The sequence below is a fragment of the Cupressus sempervirens genome, chromosome 3 (genome assembly GCF_028749045.1).
Source record: "Cupressus sempervirens isolate cs-2001-9-10 chromosome 3, ASM2874904v1, whole genome shotgun sequence".
Classification (NCBI taxonomy): Eukaryota; Viridiplantae; Streptophyta; class Pinopsida; order Cupressales; family Cupressaceae; genus Cupressus; species Cupressus sempervirens.
In genome coordinates this window covers 598512094-598530040 of record NC_143120.1, presented here as the reverse complement: position 1 = coordinate 598530040, position 17947 = coordinate 598512094, and the positions used below count along the sequence as shown (strand labels likewise).

Below are 17947 nucleotides of genomic sequence, written 5' to 3'. Positions count from 1 at the left end.
ATCACAACAATATGGAGACAAAGAGATGGACAAAATGCTTCCTAAAGCATATTTAATACTTGAAATTCATTACAATATTCTCCAAATGCGACAACTCAAAATTCTTACAATATGAGAGAGCTTCCTCGCTAAGGGCTTTCAACTAACTTGCACACCAAGAGCTTCTACAAGAAGAGCTTACACTTCCCGAACTTCTATCCGAAGAGCTTCTACTCCATTAGCTTGATTGCAAAATGACCATAGGTCTTGCTTAAATAGGCACTTACCATCCAAGACATTACAAACACAACCAATGTGGGATAAAAGGTAAATGCAACTACCTTAAAACAAATATTAAATTCCCACCCAAATACAACTAAGCACCACCATGTGGCCCAATTAGAAAATTACATTTCTTTTGTGGATCACAACAAATATTAAATGCATGATTTTAGGAACTTTGTACAAACTTCTAAGATGCCATCTACACACCTCGATTAATGGAATGACAACTATTTTCTTATTTTTCTATTTATGACACCTATGCAGCTTGAAAATAAAAATTCCTCTTCTCTTTTTTTTCCTCTTTTTTTTTAATTTTCTTTCTATTTTCGTCATTTTCTCTTCCTCCACGATTTTTTTTTTTTTTTCCTTTTATTAAATTTTCCCATGCAAGATGCTCCTGCATCAGACTTCCCCGGTAGATAGAAAAGTGTATCCCACACTTTGACGCCAAAAAGAAAGATTTGCAACCATCTTCATCTTCACCAAAGGTTTCCACCTCAACAGGGACAAGAAAATCAATCTACACATCATCCACATATGCATCACTCTACCAAACACCAAAATATCAATCATCCAATCAGCATGCTCACTGCCAGGAACAAACTGAACATAATGCTTCAACAGAAAACCCTCATCCACTTCAGCAACTAGTGAATCCACACTAGCAACAAAAAACTCCATATCAACAACAATATGTAACTTCTCAGCAACATATGCCAAACTCACAATACCAGCAGTCTCATTTCTCACAACAAGATGCTCTACAACATACAAATCATCACCAACAGCAACTAGATCATCCACAACCAAGTGCTCCACAATCTCCATGTCAAACTCAACCAACTGATCATGAAAACCAATCTCCATCCCAACATCAACAAGGTTAGGAATATCCTCAACAACAACCTCTAGCTGCTCTGTAAGTTATGTATCAGACTCCACAATCTGATCAACAAAACCGACTTCTTCCACCTCAACCTTGCAATGCCATCTTCTCTCTCGAACAAGTCTCTTAACCGGCCAAACAACTCTCTTCCAGATCGGTAGACTCCAACTCCACAAACGTTAACGGAATTCCTTCCTCACCCCAGCCCTAACTCGATCAGCCAAGTTAGCTTCAAGCTGAGCAGTCATCTCGGAAAACCTCCTCTCCACCACATCACGGAGATTCGCAATCATCTCAAGGTCTAATCCTCTTGGAGCCATCTACTAAGATCTTTGTAAACCCTTTGCAACAAATCCTTCCCATGCTCCTTGTGACAACCTTGAATTGTTTGCACAAGTCAAAGTGCAACCTGCCACCTCGCATGAACAATCAGGAACCACATCACAAGTCCAGGAACACGGATCTGCAATGCCTCAACAAGATCAGTCTTCCATCTTTGCATCCACCGATCCTTCTGCAAGCCCTCTGCAATTGCAAGTCAGAACGACAATCTGCCACCTTACAACCAAAAGATCTAGGACTCCAGAAAGAAAAATCCACTACCAAATCAAGATCAACTCAAATCTACTTCTCCAACCCAAGTCCTGGTGCAAAGTGCCTCACGTTCGGCGATCTGTCCACACGCTCAGAAACTCTTGCTTTGATACCACTTGATGAAGGGTCACACCACCCTTACAAACTGACAACCAATATCACAACAATATGGAGACAAAGAGATGACAAAATGCTTCCTAAAGCATAATTAATACTTGAAATTCATTACAATATTCTCCAAATGCAAGAACTCAAAATTCTTACAATATGAGAAAGCTTCCTCACTAAGGGCTTCCAACTAACTTGCACACCAAGACATTCTACAAGAAGAGCTTACACTTCCTGAACTTCTATCCCAAGAGCTTCTACTCCATTAGCTTGATTACAAAATGACCATAGGCCTTGCTTAAATAGGCACTTACCATCCAAGACATTACAAACACAACCAATGTGAGATAAAAGGTAAATGCAACTACCTTAAAAACAAATATTAAATTCCCACCCAAATACAACTAAGCACCACCATGTGGCCCAATTAGAAAATTACATTTCTTTTGTGGATCACAACAAATATTAAATGCATGATTTAAGGAACTTTCCACAAACTTCTAAGATGCCATCTACACACCTCGATTAATGAAATGACAACTATTTTCTTATTTTTCTATTTATGACACCTATGCACCTTGAAAATAAAAATTCCTCTTTTCTCGTTTTTTTTCCTCCTGTTTTTTTATTATTTTTCTATTTTCGTCATTTACTCTCTCCTCCACATATTATTATTATTATTATTATTATTTTATTTTTTGTTTTCCCACGCAAGATGTTCCTGCATCATCAAGGATAAACCTGTAGCTTATAGTTAATAATATGTAATATTGTTAATTCAAATATATATATATATATATAATTAATGATATTCCATTTTTTGCCATACAGCTCTTCCAGAAAAAAAAAATAACCAAGTAGGCCTTGTTTTATCACATAGATGCTCCTTGGGACATGTATGCCTGAAGCCATATGAAAACATAGGTGCTTATCTTAGTTTCTTAAATGGTTGTCCTATAGTAGCTAAGACCAAAGTAACGAGAATCATAAATTAGATCGGAATCGGCAAGGCCGAATCAAACCGTGAATAGGCCATGAATCGGCAAATTTAAAAAAACCCTTTAAATTTAGAGATTTTAACAATTTAAAACTTATTTCATGCACCCTTTATTGAATATAACTTAAACACGCTATAACATCATCAAATAGAAGTTAACATTCAGGCGATTCAAGCGATTTCATGGCGATTCTCGGAACTCTGGTTTCAGATAATATATTGACTCCAAATGCTGCTGCAGATTACATGCAGCTCCCACAACGATTCAGAAATATTCCACACTAGAGTGCATATATCAGACAAAAGGTAGGCACTCAAGAAATGGCACACAGTCCTCACATTATAGCCACCCAAAACTCAAATGAATTACACCACAAGTAGAAGAGTAATGGTGTGCAACTGCAGATGATTAAGTACCCCAACAATAGTCAACAGCCACGTCTAGAATGCAGATTTAAACACCCAATCTGGGCACTATTAAATACAGCTCTGTAAGATATTTTTGCCCTCCGAATACACACCTCAATCCTCTAAAATAATCGCCCAGAATTACTTAATACCACGACACTGAAATACTGAATAGATGCTTGAATATGCAGATGTTTCAACAGCAAATTTCCAATGAATAAACCCTCGATGGGAGCAAATATAATTGACACCAGATTATAACAATAAAATTCAGAGATAAGAAATTTTCTTTGCAATTGTGTATCAAATGTATGAACACCGGCAAAAACCAAATGCTGATTCAAGTGATTTTTTCCATGAATCGGCGATTCAAGCGATTCATGAGAAAAAATCAGCTGATCCAATTCACGACTCATAAAAAATCACCCAAGTTGAATCGAATCGCCAGACCGGCAATTCAAGCGATTTCATGGCGATTCTTAGAACTCTGGCTAAGATTGAAGGGCTCCATCCAATATTATATATACATAGACAGAAGGCATTTGAGTAAGAACAATTAGGGTATCTTTAATACTCCCATTTTTTAAACACATCTCTAGAATGCATTCCAAGGATCAAGAGACACATCTCACATTTACATCAGTAACAAGAGAAAACAATAAGAAATACAGAAAATAGTAAGAAATGAAAGAAAATTTACTTAGTAATGAAAACAAATAAGTCTAGAAAAGAGAATGTGGATATATGCTAAGGATGTTATAGGTACCAGGGTTTAAATGTCAAACCATGAGATCTAGTTGCAGGATTGATGCATCAATTCAAACATGCTAGCTGCGACAATTTAAATGTCAATCTACACCACACCTACAAAAACTTCTGATATGAAACAAATGGAATAGGCAAAATGCCAAAAAGCAAGATGACTTGGTTTGGATTCAAACATGTACTTGGAGCATTGTAAATGAGACCCCCAAAGGTGCATGTGCCTTATTTTTCTATTTGACTCTCATTTTAGCTAACTGGTAACATAAATTATCAATGATGTTTTATATTTTCATCGTGGTGTATGACTGAAATATCCCCAAATGGATATTGACCTGGTTTTATCTCAAGATAATTTTCCGAACATAAACATATGAAGATGCATTATAAACCAACAATATAAACCAATAGATCCTCATAAAATACCTTAGAATATGTTATTGCATTATACATCAGCAATACAATAACTAGCATTCAAAATCCAATCCTAAACACAATTTTACCTGTAAGCACATGTGAGACACCTAGTGTGATGTCTCCACGGACAATGGGTTTTCGTCCACTGTCTACTGGCACGAGGGTTTACGTCCTCAAGCTGGATGAAAGCTGAAGCTTTCTAAATAACTCTCAAGAGAGAAACTAAAATCTGAATTATAAACCAAGCATGAAGAAATGAGCTTCTCTTCCGCTTTTTAAAGACCCAACCTATGACTCTTCAACTTCTGTCTTCTTGTCCTTGTACCTCATGCCACTCATCTCTTAATCACTCTCCTTTAATTAAAATTGACTTAAAAATTCTGTATTAACTCCTCAAAGGTCATATATTGGATTGGCCTATCATTTTTTAAAGTCCCAAAAAAAGGGGACATTATAGTCCTCCCCTCTCGATATTGTTTGCCCTCAAACAATTGCAAGCATGCGAGTATGATACCTGGGTCCAATATCAACATCATGAATAATACTTTGACAATCTGTTGTGCTATTGTGATATGAACAAAGCACTGAGAACTGCAAAGCAATTCACGATCTTCCCTCGATAACAATACATAAAGTGTGCTAATGCCAGAATCCCAAACCATCCCATGTGCATGTTCAACCAGAACAACTTGACGTGTGCAACCATCATATACAAGAAGATCCTCAGTGCGACTAAGAATCTCACTCCAATTTAGATCACAAGCACCATTGTCGTCAAATAATTGTGGGAACTCAACTGTGTGCCAACCAACTCCTGGAAACATTACAAACCATGGGAATGTTCCTCCTGGATCCCACAAACAAAAAAGCCATCCACCTTCCCAACTATTTGTAATATCTTGCTGCTTTGTGCCAATAATGGATGAATTATCACTGCTGCTCAACTGTCACAATGCTACTACTCTCACTGTATGCACTCTAACTATACTGCTCACCACATCTCTATCCAAGGTTGATTTGTAATTAGCGTTATGTCCCTCTATCAAGGCAGCAACCTCTTGGTTGCAACAAATATCAATCTGGAACTCCTGACCAAAATCAATGAGTGTGTCATCATCAAACTCGAATAGTGGATTCTTCGTTATCCAATCAGCATCTACTTCAAACAAAGAGTTGTCTACAAGCTGAATGTGATCTGAAGTTTTGGTACTTGGTCTTTTGGGACAACTATCCAAGTCATAAGTCTGTTGAATGCCATCAAGTTCATTAATTACTTCTTGAAAAAACTCCCACATCTCTTTACTCTCATTCTCCCTAGTATTATTTGTGACCCTAACCTTATTTTTCACTTCATGAAGAGCAATTTTTGTATCATCCAATGCCTCATGAGCATACTTAAGCTCCTTGTTGAGCTCTATAATCTCATTCTTTCCTTTACTCAATTGATCAACATATATTCTAGCAACCTTAAGAATATAATCCCTCTCAGAAATCAAACATAAATAATCTGATTTCATAGATTCAAGGGTTGTTTTGACTACCTGCAATTCAACAGCAAGCAAATCTCCTTCCTCCCCCCCCTCCCCATTTTGAAACTTCGTATAGAGATCGTCCACTATCCTATGAATGTTGTCATAACGTATCAAAGATGCCACAACCATATCTTTACTAACCTTCAACTATTTTTTTAAGGCATGCATCACATTATTGTCATGTTGATACTACTCATCGTCTTGTAGTGTCATCTTGGACTGTTCTTCGAAGTTAATATCATGTGTATAAGAAACACATGGTTCATCACACCTCTCAAAAACATAATCATAGGCCTCAATTTCCTCGTTCCTTTGATTTGCATGCAAAGGCAAAAATGTTGCTATGTCATCATTTTCACACAAAGGCTCATCATATGAAGACTCCAACATGCTATTACTTCGAGTAAAACCAGCCTCATCATCATGTTTGTCAAGGCTAACCTCCAAATCACAATGCAGAAACTTGTATGTTCCTTATCCACAGCTGAAATCATCTTATCTACATTTCTTATCTACATTTTTTCTAGTGCTGGTCTGAATTTCTTTAGCCTCCTCTTCGTTATTACAATTCCCACAAACACGATCGAGTGTACTAGTGTCCTCACATGTCAAGCAAATTTGTTCTTGCCTCATAGGGATTCCTTTAACTTGTAAACCCACAAAGATCAACACACTATCCATCATGCGATATTGAAATCTATTGATTCTATGCTTAATTACTACCTCCACGAGCTCGAAGGCTACAGATGAGATCATCAACTTAAATGGGGATTCGCAATATTTATGTTCCCCTCTCCAAAAGGTTAACAAGGTTGACTGTAACTTCTTGCAAATTTCAACATCTATATCAAGAATTGAAGATATAATAGTGTGCATGCAAGTCTTTACACTTCCTAAATGGTAACTCCTAATTTCGAACAAGAAGCATTCTAACAGCTGCAGAATTAAATCATTGCATTCCAGGTCAATCATAATATAAAATAATCTCATCTCTGCCATGATATTCAAAACCTAAACCCTCTTGTCAAAAGCAAGGTCGTTGTCATTATGTAATCCCTCCAAGTTCTTCACTATCAGCTACAAAACTTTCTTCAACACCACATCATTACAAGCTGTTGTAGGAGATGGTATTTGCATAATCTCATTGAGACAAGAGGCAACTATAAGCCTCACATCTTTATGTGGACGTTCAATAAACTTGGGTTGGACCAAGGTAACCATTGAGGGTTGTAAAGCCAAATTCAGTAACCTACAATCTGCCTTCTCTACATGGGTCAAATATGTTTCTATCTCTTCCAATTTGAAGAGAACATCATTTGAGGATTCCATGTGTTCTAATTGCAACCCAAGTACGTATATCCAACCCAATTGATTTTCTTTTTGCAAGTTTCTTAGCTAAGGGTCATTGAATGCATTGTTATATTCCTCTGAAAAGACATTGTTTTTCAGACCTTCCATTGTTTTATTTTCTAAGACCAAAAACTACCCCAATCTAATACACACTTCCTCTGTAGATCGCTACTATAATAACCTATCTAAACTAAGTTTGCTTGCTGCCTTGAGATACTATTAACCAATTTTCCCAAGCTGATTTTGCTGCAAAGAACCATTACTCTGACTATGATTTTACTCTATCACTAGGCCAGCTGTATTTTCCTTGTTCGGTAGTCGCACAGTATTTTCTACGTGTCTCAATAACAACAGGATACTAATATGATATACAGTCCCCTTAACATAAAGAAATCGAATACCATTGAAGTGACCTACCTAATTCCCTATCCCCCCCGCCCCCCTTTTTTTCTTCACAATGTTTGACCCTTAGGAGTGTGTGACATGTGTTCCAATGAAGGTAGTAGCAGTCTCACTTCCAACTTGTTGTTTGATATTTACAAGACTTAGAAACTAATGTTAACACTCGTATTAAGAGTTTGAATTGCTCTCCACAATCCCAACAATTTGCTAAGTCTCAAGTTCTACCAGACTTTTACCTCTAGTACAACAATTGTCCAACAATCCAAGAAGGTTCAAAAGTGTTGTTATACTCTGTCTTTGTTTCCTAAATGATGTTGTATGGGTTTTAACCAAACTCCCTTGCCAATCACATGTGCTTCCAACCACGACTCCAACCTTAAATCATACATCTGCCAAGAGAGGCTCCCGTAACAGTTCCTCTGCAATATTACCAATTCCCAACTGTTGTCTAGAATTGTTCCACAGATTCCACAGTATTACCACTCCTGACAATTACAACAACTTCTTTGCTATCGGTTCCTTTTTGGAAAAGTTTCCACCAATAGAAAGGCATGATTTTAATTGATTTCTCAGAACAACTACATCTCAGCGATAAAATTTATACATGTTATGCAAATTTGGAGACTCTCATATGCCGTCGACACCGGAACTTCCTTAGCGCACTGGTAACAAGTCTTGTTTTTACTCTGTCATCGTCACCTACAGATAAAGCTAAAACTCCAATTTTGTCATGCCGGTGCAAACTGTAGCCAAACCAAGACTGCACAAAAACTATCGATGCCTTTATTTGCGAAATCCAATTCCCAGACTGTCAGTTTTACAATGGGCTCCAACAATGATAGCAATGTGGTAAACGAAAAGGTAATGCTTCAAAGCCTTGATGGAGTAACGTGTACGAGATGTCCTAAAGGTGTCAACTCTAATCCTCAGAAGCTCTCGTCAACCTTGATTATGAGTAAAACTTAGTTGTTACTGATAGATATTTAACGATTCTTTCCTAACACAAGCATGATGCTACCTTGCAAGGTAGTCATGGTAGCATGAGTGACACACAGGCTCACGATTCCTGGAAAAGACAAACAACTTTTGGAATGAACGTCACTAATTGTAATGCCATGAGACTCTGAATGTAGCCAATGATTCTATGCAAACGATTCTACAACTTCCACACTGGATCACCTAATTAATGTTTGATCTTCTCAGCGTTCAAGATTGTTCCAAGAGCTGACTGAAGGTAAAAATGCTTCAAATTTTGGCTTCTTCCAACCTCCTCTTCCAATAAACTCCTCTACAACTTCTAAAGAATCCTGAAATGACACTAGCTACTTCTGATGTTTTTCTTGAAACTTTTTTGGTAACTTCTTTCCACTTACTCAACTTAAATTAATTCCCCATCCTACGGTTGCATTCAATCTTAAATATTGGTTGTCGTTTTACGATATCTTTCATGCCAATGACTATTCTCCTCTGCTAGGTATCAACGTTCAAGAAAGACACCGAGGGTTAACGTCTGAGTCAAGATTGGTAATGGGAATGAGAATTTCCCTTTCAATTTTTTCGAGCTCCTTACAAAAATATCGTCTTCAATAAATTCACGACACAACAATTTTTCCCATAGTCTTGATCTAGAATCAAATGTTTTATTAATCTATGCCCTACCTTATTTTTAATAATCTCAACTCGCGACAATGCTTTTTAATCACCATAAATAAACAAGACAATATCAATATCTAGCTCAGCCTGTAGTGCCTCTCGTGTTTGCATTCTATATCTTCTTATGTTTTGATTCGAGATATACTTTGATACTCATGTTGGATGACATTCAAGATGACCTGACCTAATGGTCAAAGACTATTTTGATTACCAATATCATAGATGTTAGATACTATGTTACTCAATTTGATCATATTTGCGTGATGATGCTTTATGATGATATCTAGTTATTTTGTATTCAGACATATAGTCTGTTCATGATTATATGATGGACTTATTGGATTTTGGATACTATGATTCGATGCTTCATATATTTGCTTCATTCTTGCTTTGAGATGTTTTATGATGCAGTGAGTGATGTAAATAGATTAGTTTAATCTAATTAAATGAACGGTTACTTATGTGATTTAATGCATTTATCGCTTCGGCTATATTATTATATGCAATTGCACTTGATCGTGTTGTTTAGTGTGCAGGATTTATATCCCCAGCAGTGGCACATGGAGTTAATGATTTGGCTGTTTTACCTAGCCAATGTCGTCCCTATATGGGCGACATATCTTGTTTAAACGTTAATTAAACCCTCCCGTGATTTAATAAATCTGGATTCATTTGCATTTGTGACAAGACCCATATTATGTCTATGCATTTAGATATCCGCATTTGGTCATAGAAATTATTAGGAAAAATTGTGATTTAATGTTTAAGGGTATTTTGGGTTTTGATTTTCTTATTTTAATTATCGGTAGTTTTGTCGTAGTTGAAATCTATTTGATTGTAATTACCCGATTTTGTCTGGGCTAAAGAGGGATTTATAGTGAGCCTATTTTCCTATTTTAATATTTCACTTTTAAAGTGAATATATATCCCAAACAGGGAATTTTTCCTCACTTCTCACTTTACGAATTAGAAATTTGAGAGCAAAATCCCGAATCCTCTTCAGGAGGAATTGTTGTTTTATTCGTTGTGATAGCTACAGGCATGAAATCGTCATGAGGTTGATCTCGTTGGATCCATCTCGGGGATACCTTGGTTTGCAGTGATTTTTGGCAGCTTTCGCAGAGCGATTATTTAATCCCAAGCGTTCCTAATTTTGCCCTTTTGGCTCCCAGGTAGGGCTATCCAATTTACTTGTTTTGACTCTATTTCTAAGTCATTTTCTGGATAATGTTAAGTTAGGAGGCAGAGAACTAGTGTTTTCCTATATTCCTGTATGTTGGCTCTACCCAGTTGGGCGGGTATGAGCATTTATGGCTTTTTGGAGTAGGCGTCTTGGGGTTTTTGACCGATATGCTGGTTGTTTTTGCATACGAACTCTAAACCCAAATTTTATTAGATATCTAGGGTTTTTATACTTGCTTGCAAAAAGAGTTTTAAAACCATTGATTTTTGTCAATTGTAGTGAACCTGCTCAAATCTGATATTAAAACGATGATAAAGAATAGCTCAATAACAACTACAAATGATCAGCAAATCAGTGTCTCTTATTTCAACACAATGATCCAATACAATACTGATCCATAAGACAAGACTCTTGGCATTAACAAGAAATTCAAATATATGATATGCTGGTATGAAAATGCACTCCTACAGCTGTAACTAAAAGTTATGAAATGATGGAATATATGCAATGAAACCTGGTTGGCTTGAAGCTCCCTTGTGAATAGATGAAGAAGCAACCCTTTATTCAGATGAGTACAATAATACATCAGCTATTGTACTCGAATATTTTCTCTCAATGTAGCACAAATAGAAGACTAAAGTATCTTCCTCCCAGCTGCAATAATTCAAGTGATCTTTCACACCCTCAAAATTGCGTACCACTTGAGAGTTTTCGTTCTCAATGGCCAATTGTGACTACTGCAGAAACCCTAGGCTCCACGATGCACATCAAAAAATATCAACAATAAATCTGGATGATGTACAATGAGCCCTCAATGCCTATTTATTCTTTTTCCTCAATAGGTCGGCCTCCTTCTTGAACTTTTCTTAAGTCACCTTCTAGAAAGAACATTATTTTATTAATTGTTTCTCCGCTTCTTCCAACAACCTCTAGAACATTATTTTATTAAGTGACTTTATAAAATAATTTATAATTCGAGTCACTTTATTAAATTAATTAAATATAAAGTTACCTTTTAATATTTATTTATTTGATAACTTTATAAATAATTAACTCCTCCAAAACGGGGACATTACAGTCCGCACCTCTTAAAATTGCTTGGCCTCAAGCAATCTCAATGCTGGATGATACAAAATCGCTTCTCCCTCCCAAGTAGCATCATCAACAGGTAAATCTTTCCACTTAACCAAATACTCTCTGATTACTCTCCTTCGAAGCTACTTCTCTCTGTTATCCAGAATGCGATTCTGGCACTCAGATCAATTTCCCCTCATCATCCAAGGGAGGTAATACTGCCGAAGACGCCACATTCTGACCCAACTCTTTTTTGAGGCGTGATAAATGAAACACATTGTGCACTCTACTGTCTGGGGTAAGCTCCAACTCATAAGCCACCTCACCAACTCGCCTGATGATCCTAAATGGTCCATAATAGCGTGGCTTGAGTTTCTCTGCACCACTCTTCTTGAGAGTGGACTGCCTATATGGCTGCAACATAAGGTAAACCATATCATCTACCTCAAAACTACGCTCAGTCCTCTTCCTGTCTACATACTACTTTTGCTGGTTCTGAGCTCTAGCAATGTTGTCCCTGAGAGTAGCAACTATATCCTTACTCTCCTGTAATAGTTCACCTGCACGGGGTACATGACTGTCTCCCAACAACAAATCTAAGAAACTGGTTGCCTCAGAACCATAAAGTGCCATGAAGGGTGCCATTTGTATAGTCATATGCTATGTAGTATTGTAGCAATACTCACAGAGATATATCCATCTGACCCAAGCTCATTGCTGATCTGCCACATAATTCCTCAAATACCCTTCCACCCATTTGTTCACAATCTTCGTCTGACCAACGGTCTGTGGGTGATGATTGGTGCTAGGTGTAAGCTCCATGCCACACAACCAAAATACCTCCTGCCAAAAGTGACTCATGAAGCGGCTGTCCCTATCACTCACAATGTTCTGAGGCAAACCATGTAATCTTAAAACCTCTCTGAAGAAGACCTCTACCACCTGAGCTGTCAAGTATGTAGTAGCAATAGGGAAGAAGTGAGCATATCTTGTCAGCCTATCCACCACCACATAGATACAATCGCGCCCTTGGGCATTAGGCAAGCCCGTGATAAAATCCATGGAGATGCACTCCCACTTCCTGTCAGGAATAGTAAGTGGCTGTAGGAGCCCTGTTGGATAAGTGTGCTCTTGTTTGTTTTGTTGGCAAACAAGACACTCACACACATACTGCAAAACATCAGCCTTAAGCCCCTTCAACGTGAACCGCTCCCATACTAACCTGTAAGTCTTGAAATACCCGAGATGGCCTACTGTAGGTGAATCATGGAGTGCTCTCAAAATCAACTTCTTCACTTTCGATCCTAGGACTAAGTAAATCCTATTCTTGTAAATGATCAAATCATCTGCAAGAGTGTACCTGGTGTCCATCACTGTTCCCTCCACTATATCAGAGGCCCATGTGTCTCTAGCATATTCTGCTACAATCAAGTGTTGCCAATCCTCTGATATCTGAATCATAGAAGTGAGGTGTGGCCTACGGGATAAAGCATCTGTAACAACATTCTGTGTCCCCTTAACATATGTGATATCAAAATCATAGGCCTGTAACTTACTCACCCACTTCAGCTGACGATCATTCAGGTTCCACTGTCCCAAAAAGTGCCTCAAATTGTTATGATCAGTTTTAATACAAAATTTGCTGCCCACAAGATACTATCTGAATTTGGCCAAGGCATGCATGATGGCCAACATCTCCTTATCATATATGCTGAATGATCTCTCGGGCCCTCTGAGTTTCCTGCTCTCATAAGCTATAGGATGCTTGTCCAGCATGAGTACAGCACCAACTCCCTCTCCAGAAGCATCACATTGAAGCTCAAATGGCTTCGTCAAATCAGGCAATGCTAATACTAGGCATGTAGTCATTATTTCCTTAAGCCGCATAAAACAGTCTTGTGCCTCCCGAGTCCACACAAATGCCCCTTTCTTCAGCAAATCTGTCATGCCTGCTGCGTGCCGTGAGTAGCCACTGACAAACCTGCAATAGAATCCACATAGACCAAGGAACCCCCTCAACTGTGTAAGGTTCTCTGGTGCTGGACAATCAACAATAGCGCAGATCTTTTCAGGATCCATCTGCACTCCCTCCGCATTAATGATGTGTCCAAGATACAACTCTATCATCCCCAGATCACATTTGGACTTCCTGGCATACAAGGACTCCCTCTGTAAAATGCTCAATATTGTCTCCAAGTGCTCTAAATGTTCCTGCAATGTCCTGCTATAGATCAAAATATCATCAAAGAACACCAGCACAAATTTCCTCAATTGATGGTGGAAGACCTTGTTCATAGTGGACTGAAAGGTGGCAAGTGCATTAGTCAAACCAAAAGGCATGACTACAAACTCGAAGTGCCCACAATGACATCTGAAAGCAATTTTCTCAATATCCTGCTCTCGACCCTGATCTGGTGATAGCCTGATCTCAAATCATTTTTTGCGAAATAACAAGCCCCATGCAATTCATCTATCAATCCATCGATGCGTGAGATGGGATACCTGTTATTTATAGTTCTCTTATTCAACACCCTGTAATCAATACACATCTGTAGAGTACTATCCTTTTTTACCAAAACAAAAGACGCAAAAGGTGACTTACTTGGTCGGATGTGTCCCATTGCTAGCAACTCCTTGACGGTCCTCTCGATCTAATCTTTGAGTCATTTTGGGTCCCGGTATGATGTGATCATGACAGGCTTAGCGCCTTCCTCCAGCTCGATAATGTGCTCAATGCCTCTATCTGGTGGCCTGCCTGGTGGAATCTCGTTGAATACCCTCTCATACTTGATTCTCAATTTCTGAATATCCGGATGATATTTAGCCTTATGTTGCTCCTCCTGGGTAGGCATCAAGGTGCATATTGCTGCCCACTCTAAATTATTATGCCTGGCTAATCTCTCCAACTGCCTAAATGAGATAATCCTAACATCACCATTAGGGATAGCCTTCAGCACATGAGTCTTGCCATCCACATCGAATCGTATCTCCATATCCTCCAGTCTCAAGGTAACCTCCTTCAAAGAATGTAGCCACTACATCCCAAGTACTATGTCCATGTCACCCATGTTGACCGCATGATAGTCCGCCTTGAACTCATAGTTGTTTAGGCGCAAAGGTAAATCTCGCACCATCCTGTCACAATGAAGAGTATATCCATCAGCTACCTTGACTCTCAATCCCTCGAACTCCTCAATAATGAGTCCACGCCATTCCACAAATCGTGCATCAATGAAATTATGCGTGGCACTTGTATCCAACAAAGTAATAACCTTCTATCCTGCTCAGACTCCCCGAAGTCTGAAAGATCCCTCTCTTTGAATACTAGACAGATGTGCCTCCTATAAATGTAGCTCTGGAGCCTCTTTTTTCTCAGCACTATCTACCTCCTATTCACCCTCTGCCTCATCAGGATCCTCATCATGGTGCTCTAAATTGTCTGAATCCGAACCCTCGTAATAAGCCCACATCACCCGGTTAGCCTTGCCCTTAGGCCTCATAGGACAGTCATGACCAAACTCATAGGGACTTTTGCAAAAGAAGCATAGCTTCTTCCTAGGCAAGTCATTAAGCATTTCCTTATCGAAAGGTGTAGCTGACTTGCCTTTTGAGTCACTAACCTTCTCTTTACCCTTGCTGAATTCCCCTTTGTTATCTCTAAATTATGAAGAACCCTTCAAACTAAACTGGTTTGCCGAAGCTACAAGTTCCATACTGCGGGCTTTCTTCATCGCTTCCTGTAACGTAGGAGAATCAAAGGCCTTTACCCACCCCTTGAGTGGTTCAGCTAATCCCTCTGTGAATAAAATGACTAGCCTCCGTTCTGAAATGTCAGGCACCATCACTGCAAGCTTCTGGAAGTCATTGATGAATTGTTCTAAGCGTCCTCACTGTCTCAATTGGGCTAACTCCCGGAAATAAACTTCAAGATTTTTTTTATCAAACCTTTCTATCAATCTATCCACGAACTCTTGATAAGTTGTTACCTGATTGTGTTGCAATGTGATCATGCCATGTGTCCACCAGTCATGACCTGCCCTGTCTAAGTGTAAAGTGGCATACTTGAGTGCTTCAAATTCTGTCGTAGTCTTCAAAGATAGGAAAGTATCCACCTTATGAATCCAAGCACGAGCAGTCATTTTCCCACTACCATCAAATGTGGGTAATGCCAACTTGTTGGTGACCTGTTGCAACTCACTATGTTTATCTGCCTAGCAGCTTTGTAGTTCAGGTACCTATCAAATGTCCATCCGTCCTGTACATATGCTGGTAATGAATCTCACTCATTCCTCGCTTGTCGGAGTTCATCTACAATATCTGTTACCATAGCATCAAGTGTGAGTGTTGGAGTTTCTTCCCTGAATGTAGGACGTGTGGGTGTATCAGCTGTTCCAGACCGTGTCCTATGTGGTGATCCTGCTATGCTCCTGTCATCCTGGTCATTATTATGATTATTTCTCCTGTTTTCCCCAATCAAATGTTGCATCATAACCATCATTGCCTGTGTACTTGCCTCTATTGACTGTAGAAGCCTATCCTGATGCTGTAAAGCCTCATCATCTCGCATCATTCTAGATGGGCTTTGAGAGTGTCTCTCAGCCATGTTCTCAGATGTGTTGGTTCCCTGTGTAAATAGAGCCCTTTTGTTTTTTTACTTGTGTAAACTAAATTGAATGGTGGTTGCATAAACCCTATCAAGCTGGCAAGAAACCACTCTGATACCACTGTAGTGAACCTGCTCAAATCTGATCTTAAAATGATGATAAAGAATTGCTCAATGAGAATTACAAATGATCAGCAAATCAGTGTCTCTTATTTCAACACAATGATCCAATACAATGCTCATCCATAAGACAAGATTCTTGGCATTAACAAGAAATTCAAATATATGATATGCTGGTATGAAAATGCACTCCTACAGCTGTAACTAAAAGTTATGAAATGATGGAATATATGCAATGAAACCTGGTTGGCTTGAAGCTCCCTTGTGAATAGATGAAGAAGCAACTCTTTATTCAGATGAGTACAATAGTACATCAGCTATTGTACTCGAATATTTTTTTCTCAATGTAGCACAAATAGAAGACTGAAGTATCTTCCTCCTAGCTGCAATAATTCAAGTGATCTTTCACACCCTCAAAATTGCGTACCAATTGAGAATTTTCGTTCTCAATGGCCAATTGTGACTACTCCAGAAACCCTAGGCTCCACAATGCACATCAACAAATATCAAAAAGAAATCTGGATGATAGACAATGAGCCCTCAATGCCTATTTATTCTTATTCCTCAATAGGTGGGCTTCCTTCTTGAACTTTTCTTAAGTCACCTTCTAGGAGTATTATTTTATTAATTGTTTCTCCACTTCTTCCAGCAACCTCTAGAACATTATTTTATTGACTTTATAAAATATTTTATAATTCGAGTCACTTTATTAAATTAATTAAATATAAAGTTACCTTTTAATATTTATTTATTTGATAACTTTATAAATAATTAACTCCTCCAAAATGGGGACATTACATCAATGTTAGTTTTTGGGCAATTTTGACTTTGCCTCGATTTGTGTGCCACTGAGTTTTCTTGTGTTTCTTGGCACTGATGTTGGTCGTTAACCCGAATTATCCGTGAGGAATCCAATCCGACCATAAATGTTTCTTCTCACCTTGGGATTCGTGTCAAATCCGTACTCTCGGCCACGTGCTTGGTTGAGTAATTTGATACTTGGTATTTTATTTGTTTCTCATCCAGCCCTTGTTTATGATCATCATGTAGTTGGTGTGCCCATACACAAGCACGTGAGCATGCACTTGTCGGGTTCTTTCGCGACCCGAACTCTCAATTACTTTCGGTTGAGCTATGTTCATTGGGGTTGGCTTGGGAAATTGCATTACCTATGGGCACTCATCATATGATGAGCATGGGTATGTAGGGTAGACAACTGGAGGGGCTTCTCTCGTAACCCCAAGTCATGTTCCCGAGAAGGTATACATGAAGAAGTTTATAATAAGAGATAACTAAATGAATTCATGGGTAATTAACTAAGATAAGAAAATGTTGCGTACCTATACAGCTCACCAGAAGGTATGTGCCCGTCGGTTTATCCGAGGGCCAAATGTTTGCACGCTTCATCTAGGGACATAGCACTATGGCCTCCCGAAACCGATGGGCCTAATGTTTGCATGCTTCATCCGAGCACATAGCACTATGGCCTCTTGAGGGAGAATTTCCATATGATGTTTAATGCCAAGCGATCTACTCTCCACTAGAGTCCCTACATAGTAGACCCATAGAGTGTCTGACCAGGATCTGTTGTATT

The 17947-nt window shown here is 38.6% G+C and overlaps 1 protein-coding gene across 2 annotated transcripts in view; it reads right to left on the bottom strand.

The window, feature by feature from the left end:
• LOC149568091 (ARM repeat superfamily protein) overlaps positions 1-17947 on the bottom strand; it is a 338742-nt gene that overhangs the window by 149122 nt on the left and 171673 nt on the right. The gene's annotated exons all lie outside the window — the stretch shown is intronic.